Here is a 12,253-nt window from a genome sequence, read left to right as displayed (position 1 = left end):
TGGTCGGTATTTGTGCAGGAGCCCCTCCTGCGGTGGTGGGCAGCAGGGCCCATCTCTCCCACATGGTGAGAGCTCCCCTGTGTGTGTGGTTGTGGCATTGGGTGGGATGTGATCATTCGAAGCATTAAACGTTGTATTTTCTTTCTTTCTTTTTTTTTTTTAAGATTTTTAAAATTTTTATTTTATTTATTTATTTGACAGACAACACAAGTAGGCAGAGAGGCAGGCAGAGAGAGAGGAGGAAGCAGGCTCCCTGCTGAGCAGAGAGCCCGATGTGGGACTCGATCCCAGGACCCTGAGATCATGACCTGAGCCAAAGGCAGCAGCTTAACCCACTGAGCCACCCAGGCGCCCCCTAAACGTTGTATTTTCAATTTCCAAGGCTGACTTCAAATATTCATGTTGCCGGAGGAAGAGACTCAGAGAAGGAGAAAGAGAAAATAAAGAAGAGTCCGGAATGGCATTTTCTCAGGTAGACCCATTCTTGGTTGATGTTCCGTTTCTCCTTCCTATTGTGCTTACTAATCTCTAACATACCCTTGACCGGTGCTCGTTCGCACTCACTCAGGCCTTCCCTCATCCCGTCCCCACTTAGATTTCTTCTCATCCTGACCCAGGGGCCTGGGGCCTATGAGGAGATGCCATTGGGCACACTCCCATGAGCTTCACCCCAGGCGTAGATGGGAGACATAGGTGTGGGCCTCGTGGTGTCCGTGTGGCTGGGCAGCACCATTGAGGTCACTCAGGGGCCACATCTGGATGCGCTGTCAGCTCTCTGTAAGCTAGGGTAAAAGAAACTGCACGTGAAGTCATGTATTAATGTCCACAAATACTTGATAACTTCTGGAAAAGGAGACCAATACAGAGAAATCTGTTCTGCCTGTTATTATACTGCATGTGAAGCTGAACAGGTGAGTCACTGCCTTCAAAATTTTAATGATTAGGGGAGCCTGGCTGGCTCAGTCAGAAGAGCACGTGACTCCTGATCTCGGGATCGTGAGTTCGAGCTCACATTGGGTATAGAGATGACTTAAGTTAAAAAACAAAAACAAAACCTCAAAATTTTAGTGATTGGGAATGGAATGGAACGTTTTCGTCATCATTAGTTTTAAAATATGAAATCAACCTTTTTGAATTTGTATGGCTTTTATTTCTTTTCCTTGGTAATTTCTGTGGCTAGGATTTCTGGGACTCTGTTGAATAGTAATGCTGAGAGCGTGAATGCTTGCCTCCTTCTTCATCTTCAAGGGAAAGCTTCCCATCTCTCAGCGTGGAGTATGCCAGTGGTGTACATTTTGTATATGGCTTTGGTTATGTCAGGGTGGTCTACCCTTCCTGGTTTGGGAGTGTTTTTATCCTGAAATGTTGAATTTTGTCCAAAAGGCTTTTCCTGCATTAATTGAGATGTTCAGCATCCCCCCCGTCTTTCTGTTAGTACATTCTGTTAGTGTATTACCTTGATTGATTTTTGTATGTTGAATCATCCTTATCTTGAAGGAATAAATTCCACTTGGTTATGATGGACACCCATTTTGATGTACTATTGAACTTGGTTTGCTAGTATTTTGTTAAGGGTTTTTAAAAAATTTTTATTTATTTTTGGTGGCGCCTGGGTAGCTCAGTGGGTTAAGCCGCTGCCTTCGGCTCAGGTCATGATCTCAGAGTCCTGGGATCAAGCCCCGCATCAGGCTCTCTGCTCAGCAGGGAGCCTGCTTCCTCCTCTCTCTCTGTCTGCCTCTCTGCCTACTTGTGATCTCTCTCTCTCTGTCAAATAGATAAATAAAATCTTTAAAAAAAAAATTGTGCTGGGAAAATTGGACAGCCACATGCAGAAAAATGAAATTGGACCATTTCCTTACACCACACACAAAAATAGACTCAAAATGGATAAAGGACCTTAATGTGCAAAAGGAATCCATCAAAATCCTTGAGGAGAACACAGGCAGCAACCTCTTCAACCTCAGCCGCAGCAACATCTTCCTAGGAACATCGCCAAAGGCAAGGGAAGCAAGGGCAAAAATGAACTATTGGGATTTCATCAAGATCAAAAGCTTTTGCACAGCAAAGGAAACAGTTAACAAAATCAAAAGACAACTGACAGACTGGGAGAAGATATTTGCAAACGACATATCAGATAAAGGACTAGTGTCCAGAATCTATAAAGAACTTAGCAAACTCAACACCCAAAGAACAAATAATCCAATCAAGAAATGGGCAGAGGACATGAACAGACATTTCTGCAAAGAAGACATCCAGATGGCCAAAAGACACATGAAAAAGTGCTCCATATCACTTGGCATCAGGGAAATACAAATCAAAACCACAATGAGATATCACCTCACACCAGTCAGAATGGCTAAAATCAACAAGTCAGGAAATGACAGATGCTGGCGAGGATGCGGAGAAAGGGGAACCCTCCTACACTGTTGGTGGGAATGCAAGCTGGTGCAGCCACTCTGGAAAACAGGATGGAGGTTCCTCAAAATGTTGAAAATAGAACTTCCCTATGACCCAGCAATTGCACTATTGGGTATTTACCCTAAAGATACAAACGTAGTGATCCAAAGGGGCACGTGCACCCGAATGTTTATAGCAGCAATGTCCACAATAGCCAAACTATGGAAAGAACCTAGATGTCCATCAACAGATGAATGGATCAAGAAGATGTGGTATATATACACAATGGAATACTATGCAGCCATCAAAAGAAATGAAATCTTGCCATTTGCGACAACATGGATGGAACTAGAGCGTATCATGCTTAGGGAAATAAGTCAAGCAGAGAAAGACAACTATCATATGATCTCCCTGATATGAGGAAGTGGTGATGCAACATGGGGGCTTAAGTGGGTAGGAGAAAAATAAATGAAACAAGATGGGATTGGGAGGGAGACAAACCATAAGTGACTCTTAATCTCACAAAACAAACTGAGGGTTGCTGGGGGGAGGGGGTTGGGGAGAAGGGGGTGGGATTATGGACATTGGGGAGGGTATGTGCTGTGGTGAGTGCTGTGAAGTGTGTAAACCTGGCGATTCACAGACCTGTATCCCTGGGGATAAAAATATAGGTTTATAAAAAATAAAAAATTAAAAAAAATTTTTTTAAATTTATTTTTAAAAATTTCTTCTCAATGTTCCAGAAGTCATTGTTTATGCAGCACATGATTAAGTGTTGATTAGGGATATTGGTCTGTAGTTTTCTTTCATTCCTGTGTGTTTATCTGGGGCTCATATCAGAATCATGCAGATTTTATAGAATGAGTTTGCAAGTGTTCCATTGTCAACCCTTTGGATGATTTTTGGCAGGATATGTGTTAATTTTCCTGGAAATGTTTGGTAGAATTCTTTGGTGAAGCCATCTGGTCCTGGGCTCTTCTATGTTGGAGATTTTTGATTCCTACCTGCATGTCCTCTGTAGGTACAATTCTGTTCACATTTGTCACTTCTTCATGATTAGGTCTTGGTAGGTTGTATGTCTCGCCGAATTTATCCTTTTCTTCCAGGTTGTGCGTTGTTGGCATGGAATTGTTCCTAGCACCCTCTTAGAGTCCTTTCTAAAACTTTGTGTCATTAGTTGTAATGTCCCCTCTTTCATTTCTTTTTTTTGTTTTTGTTTTTTTTAGATTTATTTATTTGGGAGAGGGAGAAAGAGAGCATGGGGAGGGAGGAGTAGAAGGAGAGGGGAGGGATTCTTAAGCAGGCCTCGTGCTGAGCATGGAGCCCACATGGGGCTCAGTCTCACCACCCTGAGATTGGGACCTGAGCTGAAACCAAGATCAGAGGCTTAGCTGACTGTGCTGCCCAGGTGCCTCTGTTGTTGTTGTTGTTGTTTTAAATTGGTCTAGCCAAGGGTTTGTCAGCTTGTTAATCTTTTCAAAAACTCAACTCCTGGTTTGCCAATTTTTGTATTTTTTATCCTCTTTCATTGCCTCTGCTATACTCTGCTAAATTGGGTTCAGATTGTTCTTTTTCTGCTTCCTTGAAGTGTAAAATTAGATTTCTAATTTGAGATCTTTCCGCTTGTTAATGTAAATATTCACCATGTAGACACCCCTCTCAGTGTTGCTTTCATCACATCCCTACTTTTGGGTAAGTTACATTTTCATTTTCATCTGAAGCTTTAAAAATTCCTTGTGGTTTCTTCCTTGACCCACTGCTTAAGAATGAATTGTTTCAATGTCCACATTTGGTGGATTTTTCTATTTCCTTTTTGCTATTTGTTTCTAGTTTCGATTCACTGTGGTTAGAGAAGATGCTTTTTATGGTTTCAGTCTTCCTAAACTTGTTAAGGTTTGTTTTATGGCATGACATGTGGTCTGTCGTGGAGAATGTTCCATGTGTGCTGTAGAAGACCATGTTCTGCCCTTGCTGGGTGGAGTTTTCTGTCTCTCTGGTGGGTCCTGCATTGGGTAACGGTGCTGTTCAGGTCCTCTGTTACCTTCTAGATCTTCTGAAACTGGGTACTGGAGTCTGCTGTTAGTATTTACTTCATATATTTGAGGGCTCTAATGTTATGCATCTATGTGTTTCTAATTATTGCATCTTCCTGGTGAATTGACCCTCTTATTGTTATAATGTCCTTTGTCTCTTGTGGCAGTTTTTGTCTCATAGTCTGTTTTGTCTGATACAGCCACCCCTGCTCTCTTTAGGATCCCATTTGTGTGGAATATCTTTATTTCTCTTTCTTTTTTAGCCTATTTCTGTCCTTAGATATGTGAATTTCAACAGTGCAGCTCTTTGACTTTCTCTCTCACTCTTTTTTCCTCCGTTAGCCAGAGGAATCTGGTCCCTGCTCAGGCCCGCTGTAGGCTGGTGAATGGCAGGAGCCCCAGCAAGCCTCTGTCCTCCACCAGAATGTCAGAGGAAATGCATACAGTGTTTTTGACTGGGTCATAACATTTGGTGAAAAGTTATTGCTTAATAATAATAGTTTTTCCCCAATTTCCTTTTTGTCATTTTTTTCAAGTGTCTATTACTGTGATACATGGTTGTTTTAAGATTTTATTTCTTTATTTGTCAGAGAGAGAGAGAGAGAGAGCGTGAACACAGGCAGGCAGAGAGGCAGAGGGAGAAGCAAGCTCCCTGCCAAGCAAGGAGCCTGATGTGGGACTCAATCCCAGGACACTGGGATCATGATCTGAGGCAAAGGCAGCCCCTTAACCAACTGAGCCACCCAGGCATCCCTGTGATACATGTTTTTAATTGTAATCTGTTCACGGGTACCTGGGTGGCTCCCGTGGGTTAAGCCTCTCTCTCGGTCCTGGGATCAAGCCCCACATCGGGCTCTCTGCTGAGCAGGGAGCCTGCTTCCCTGCCCCACTACTGCCTGCCTCTTTGCCTACTTGTGATCTCTCTGTCAAATAAATAAAAATCTTTAAAAAAATTTTAAAAATGTTAATCTGTTCAGTTAGTGTTTAATTCCAGTGACTCTTCTAATCTTCAACTCTTGCTTTATTAGTGGAATAAACAAACTATTTGATTTTGTTAATGCTTATGCATCTACATTTAAATGGTAAAATTGTGTTTATATTTTTAAATTCAGGTATTTTATAGAGACAGGAGTTAAAATATTCTATATTTTTTTCATGTTTGTACCATCTCTTTACTAGCCTACTGTACAGTCATATTGACAAACTGAATTAAGTAGTTTATACATTTTCATTTTCCCAAACAAGCTGAAATACATGTGAATGAAAATTTTAAAAAATCATTCAAAATAATGTTGAGAAGGAACTCTTCTCATTTTGGTTAATTTGTGTTTTTTATATGTGTGCAGACACATGCATGGTTGTGAAAGTCCATGGTTTTTATAAAATCATCATTTTGTAAATAAGTTTCATGTTTTTTTTTTTTGACAAAAATCATGTATTTATTGGCCATTCTTTTTTTTTTTTTTATACTTTTTTTTATTTTTTATAAACATATATTTTTATCCCCAGGGGTACAGGTCTGTGAATCACCAGGTTTACACACTTCACAGCACTCACCAAATCACATGCCCTCCCCAAAGTCCATAATCCCAACCCCTTCTCCCAAACCCCCTCCCCTCGGCAACCCTCAGTTTGTTTTGTGAGATTAAGAGTCACTTATGGTTTGTCTCCCTCTTTCATGTTTTTAAGCAGTAGAAATTATATCTTAAATATATGCCATGGCCTTCAGTTCTTTCTACATTGTCAGGTTCATGATTTAAATAGCAGGATAATAGTAAGAATAGTAACATTTAGGGGTACCTGGGTGACTCAGGTCATGATCCCAGGGTCCTGGGATGGAGCCCCGATCCAGCTCCCTGCTCAGTGGGGAGTCTGCTTCTCCCTCTCCCTCTGCCTGCTGCTCCCCCTAATAAATAAAATCTTTAAAAAACCCCAAATTTCTAAGTTATTACCATTGTTATCCTCAACACGGTTTTTAGATTCTGACTTCTATTTAAAGCCACTGTGGATTTTGTTATCTGAAGATAGCAGTCATGTTCTTACTCATCTAGATAGCACTCAGCATCTAGAGCGTAATATGTAACACTTTGTAAAGACAACGCAGTACTGACTTTTTAGAGAACTACTGGAACCTGGTCTCCCTGGGTGAGGAAAATGTCCCTCCAGAAGTGGGGGGCCTCCCTTGGGTACTTTTGCATTTTCCCTTGTTTGTCTTTTGGGACACCCTCCCCTGCTTGACTAGATTGAAGCCCTATTGACTCAGAAATGAAAAGCCTCATAATGTGGCATCTGGATTTCTACTTTTCTCTTTCTTCAGGGGTTGTTCTAGAGTTTAAGAATGCATAAAACCAGATGGCAAACTTTTAAAATCTCTAGTTTCCTGTTTTCTTCCCCTGTGCTTTTGACTCAGTAGTTTGGAAGATAGCTGTAAATCTGCATGTTACACTGTTTCCTACACACGTAGGAGGCAAGCAGTGGAGGAATTTGTGAAGCATTTGTTCTAGATCCATCTGTGATATCCTCTCTCAGCTGAACAAAGAGCTGGGATCCTGGAAAAGCCATAGCACCTCATGTTCATGTTCTTTTCTTCTTATAAACAGAAATTTCTGTTTTTGACCTGAATATTATGTCCTTTTGGGAACAAGGGAAAGAGCCCTAGACTGTGGAGGGCCGAGAGCAAATAGCATAAAACCAAACAGGTGGGAACGTGTGATGAGTGGGAATGCAGAAGGGCAGAGCAGAGGCCGCAGCATTAATAGTGTCTGAGAAACTCCGCACTAGGAGAGTTCTGTGGGAAAACAAAGGCTTCTTAGCTCTTGGAGGAACTTTTTCTCCTCGTTCATATATTACTCAGTCTTTGGTGGTGCAGTCAGTTAAGCATCTGACTCTTGCTTTCAGCTCAGGTCATGACCTCACAAGCCCCACATTGGGCCCCGTGCTCATCGAGTCTGCTTGTGATTCTCCCTCTCCCACTGCCTCTCTCCCAGCTCTCTCTGGTGCACACTCTCTCAAAATAAACAAAATCTTTTAGAAAATACAAATTAGTGAAGTTAGATGGTACGGAATATTACACTTTTTTTAGTACACTCCAAAGTTACTTCTGTTTAATAGAAGATAACAACTTTGTCATGTTTATTATGAGCTACCCCTTTGCATTATATTCTGTATGTTTTCATTTTGCAGTTTGTTCTCAACAGTTTTATTTTTTATCTCAATAAATTAAAAAGAAAAAGAATACACTCTGAGCTACATATATTTGGGAACAATGAACCGGATAACTAGAGGGCACTGCGTAGGTAGGAGATTGCTCTGTTGCTTGTCTGTTACATAACTGCATGCAGGAAATCATAATTGTGACTTCTGACTTCTATATCCAATCCCTGTATAATGTATTTTTCTCATCTGGTATTTTAGAAGTCAGTGGCCTCAACATAGTTTCCAGTTTTAATATTGTGGCTCTTTCTAGAATAAAGTCTTTCTTTTTAAAAAATTATTTTATTTATTTATCTTAATAAATAAATATGAGTGGGGGAGTGGCACAGGCAAAGGGAGAGATTTGTAAGCAGACTCTGCACTGAGCATGGAGCCTCAGGGCTCAATCCCACAACCTGAGATCATGACCTGAACCGAAACCAAGAGTCGGATGCTTAACCAACTGAGCCACCCAGGTACCCTGTTTTTGTTTTTGTTTTTGATTTTTTCATTCTAGAGGGGAAATATTTAAAGCTCCATAGACTATAATTTTCTATAATATGGTTACTTACTATTTATTTCTGGTGTTATCAAGGGTTACTAAAATATTTTATTAATTTTTATTGTGATTTACAGATGTTTTATGCACTATAGCTGACATATGCCACTGGTTAATGTTGTAAAATGCCTATATTTCATGGGTACAGATAATTTTATAACAAGTATTTATAAAATTTCATTTTGTAAACATTGTTTTATTAACATTTTCATTTTCTGGGGCACCTGGCTGGCTCAGTAAGTTAAGTGTCTGCCTTGAGGTCAGGTCATGATCGTCATGATCTCAGGGATCAAGCTGTCATTGGGCTTTCTGCTTAGTAGGGAGTCTCCTTCTCCCTTTCACTCTCCCTCTGTGTTCTTTCTCAAATAAATAAATCTTTAAAAAAATTCTTCATTTTCTCAATGCTATATTTGTTTTGCAATTCTGGGTTGCCATTTATTTAGATTATTCATTAGATGAGCTTGTTTTAGATTACTTACCATTGTAATATGCTATATATTCTTTAGCACTTATTTATATACGAGTATATGGAAAATTATATATAATATTTTTTTCTCAGTTATAAGACATATATTTACTGCCAACTAGTATGTGCTTTGGGGTCATGGTGGAAAAATGCACTATCTTACAGCAAGTGGTGGGGAGGATGTGGAGAAAAATGAACCTTCTTGCACTGTTGCTCTGGTGCAGCCACTCTGGGAAAGCATATGGAGGTTCCTCAAAAAGTCAAAAATAGAACTACTAAGATCCATCAAGTACATTACTGGATGTTTATACAAAAATTACAAAACACTAATTCAAAGGGATAGCTGTACCCCTCTGTTGATAGCAGAATTATTTACAATAGCCAAATTATGGCAGTGGCCCACGTGTCTGTCAATAGATGAATAGATGAAGAAGATATACATATAGTGGAATACTATTCAGCCACAAAAAGAATGAAGTCTTGCCATTTGCAACAGCATGGATGGAGCTGGAGAATGTGATGCTAAATGAAATCAGTCTGTCAGAGAAAGACAAATACCATATGATTTCACTCATATGCGGAATTTAAGAAACAAGGCAAACAAGCAAAGGGGGAAAAAGAGGAAAAGAGACAGACAAGAAACAGACTCTTAACTATAGAGAACAAACTGATGGTTACCAGAGGGGTGTTGAGAGGGCGCTGGGTTTAACAGGTGATGAGGATTAAGGAGGGTACTTGTGAGGAGCACAGGGTGGCGGATGGAATGGTTGAGTCACCATATTGTACACTGAAGCTGTATAACACTGTATGTTAACTACACTGGAATTAAAAAAGAAAGAAAAATACCCTTTTTAAAATTAATTAATTAATTAATTAATTTTTTAAAAAGATTTTATTTGTTCATTTGACAGACAGAGATCACAAGTAGGCAGAGAGGCAGGCAGAGAGAGAAGGGAAGCTGGCTCCCTGCTGAGCAGAGAGCCTGATTCGGGGCTTGATCCCAGGACCCTAAGGCAGAGGCTTAACACACTGAGCCACCCAGGTGCCGCAAAAATACCCTTTCTTTGAGAGCTAACATAATTTTGTATGTACAGCATGAGTGTTTTTGTCATTGGATGTTTGAAACTAGGCTCTCCTAAAATTAATTTGTATTACAGTTGAGCACTCTTTCTTTAGCAAAAAGAAAAAAAAATCCTGTTCCTTTAGTCTTCCGAAAATTTTGAAGATCGTGGGAAGTTTTATAACTGTTCAGTAGAAGTATTACTTTTGTTGTAATACTGTGTTTTTAACATGTAACGTTTATTTGTGAGTTGTAATTAATAGGATACCTATGGCTCTTTACATCTTATAGATGTCTCTCCTACACATGTGATCAAGAAATTACAATTAAAGGAGAACAATAATACAGGAGAATTATTCCAAACAGTGATGTTGGAAAGGGATGAAGGCCATGAAATCAAAGATTTTTACTTCAGGGAAATCCAAGAAAATATGCATAACTTTAAGTGGCAGTGGAGAGATGAGAACATAAATTACTAAGAAATGTCTGTGATCCATAAACACAGTCTAACTAATAGATGAGATCAGCATGGTAGAAGTGATGCAGGAAACAAGCATGTTATAAGTAGGCTTGGATTAAGTTTTTGGGGTGAACTACACATGTTTCAAACTGAAGGGAAAACTATGAATGTAATGAAGTTGAGAAGTCTGTCACCAATGGTTCCCCAGATACACCATCTCAGATAATTCCTCCTGTGGTCCGGCATTGCTAAGAAACATGGGAGAGATTTTATTTACCCTTCGACACAGGCACAAGAGCAGAAAGCACATAGGGAGAAACCCTACAGATGTCATGACTGTGGCAAAACCTTTAATCAGGGCTCACACCTCACTAGGCATCAGATAATCCATACAGGAGAGAAACCATATAAATGTAATGTATGTGGGAAAGTCTTCAGTCAAAATTCACACCTGGCAAGTCATCAGAGAATCCATACTGGAGAAAAACCTTACAAATGTAATGAATGTGACAAAGCCTTTAGTCAAAACTCACACCTTGCAAATCACCAGAGATCAATCACCTTGCAAATCATTGGAGAGAAACCTTACAAACGTACTGAGTGTGGCAAAGCCTTTAGTGTGCGCTCAAGCCTGACAGACCATCAGGTAAATCATAATGGAGAGAAACCTTACTGATGTAATGAATGTAGCAAGGGTTTTTGCCAGAGTTTGAAGCTGGTAAAGCATCACAGTATTCATAGTGGAGAGAGACCACACAAATGTAATGGGTGTGGTAAAGCTTTTACCCAGAATTCAAGCCTGGTTGACTATCAGAAAAGTCATACTGAGTCATTGCCATACAATGTAATGTGTGCAGCAAAGCTTTCGTTGTGCGTTCAAGCCTGATAAGCCATCAGATGATCCACACTGGAGAGAAACCTCATAAATGTAATGAATGTGGCAAGGCTTTTATCAAGGCGTCACACCTTAGGCATCATGAGAGAAGTCATACTGGAAAGAAACCATACAAATGTACTGAATGTGGCAAGGCCTTTAGACAATGGTCTAACATCACGATCTGCCAAATAATTTCATGCTGGAGAGAAACCTTTCAAATGCCACGAGTGTGGCAAAGTCCTTACTCAGGGCTCACACCTCACTAGACATCAGATAATCCATACAGCAGAGAAACCATATAAATGTGATATATATGGGAAGGTCTTCAGTCAAAATTCACACCTAGCAAGACATTGGAGAATCCATACTGGGGAGAAACCATATAAATGTAGTGAATGTGGTAAAGTCTTTGGTGTGCAGTCAAGCCCAACTTACCATCAGGTAATCCATACTGGAGAGAAACCTCACCAATGTAGTGAATGTGGCATGACCTTTACCAGGCGTTCACACCTTAGGCATCATGGAAGAAATCATACTGGAGAGAAACCATATGCATGTGCTGAATGTGGCAAGACCTTTCGACAGTGGTCTGACATCAGGATTCATTCTGGAGAGAAACCTTTCAAATGCAATGAGTGTGGCAAAGCTTTTACTTAGGGCTGACACCTCAGTACACATCAGATAATCCATACAGAAAAGAATGTAATGTATGTGGCAAAGTTTTCAGTCAAAATTCACACCTAGCACTTCATCAGAGTATCCATACTGGAAAGAAACCTTACAAATGTAAAGAGTGTGGAAGGTCTTCAGTCAAAATTCACACCTTGTAAATCTCTGGAGAATCCATACAGGTGTGAGACCTTACAAATGTAATGAGTGTGGCAAGGGTTTTAGGAGGGGTTCACACCTTAGTCTTCATGAAAGAATTCATACTGGAGAAAAACCGTACAAATGTATTGAATGTGGCAAGGCTTTCAGACAATGGTCTGACCTCAGGATTCACCAAAGAATCCATTCTGGAGAGAAAACTTACAAATGCCCTGTGTGTTGCAAAGCTTTCACTGGAGGGTCACACCTTACCAGTCATCAGATAATCCATACTAGAGAGAACCTTACAAATGTACTGAACATGGCAAGGCTTTTAGGTATTGCTTTAAACTCAGGGTTCACCGAATAGTTCATATTTACAAGTGTAACAAGTGTGGCAAA

At 40.1% G+C, this 12,253-nt stretch overlaps 1 pseudogene; it reads left to right on the top strand.

Moving 5' to 3' along the window:
• The first annotated feature begins 680 nt into the window (after positions 1 to 680).
• Positions 681 to 11,701, top strand: LOC131817709 (zinc finger protein 347-like; annotated as a pseudogene).
• The last annotated feature ends 552 nt before the right edge of the window (positions 11,702 to 12,253 follow it).

Source organism: Mustela lutreola, chromosome 16 (assembly GCF_030435805.1).
Source record: "Mustela lutreola isolate mMusLut2 chromosome 16, mMusLut2.pri, whole genome shotgun sequence".
In the NCBI taxonomy this organism is placed as follows: domain Eukaryota; kingdom Metazoa; phylum Chordata; class Mammalia; order Carnivora; family Mustelidae; genus Mustela; species Mustela lutreola.
This window is presented reverse-complemented; position numbering and strand designations above follow the sequence as displayed.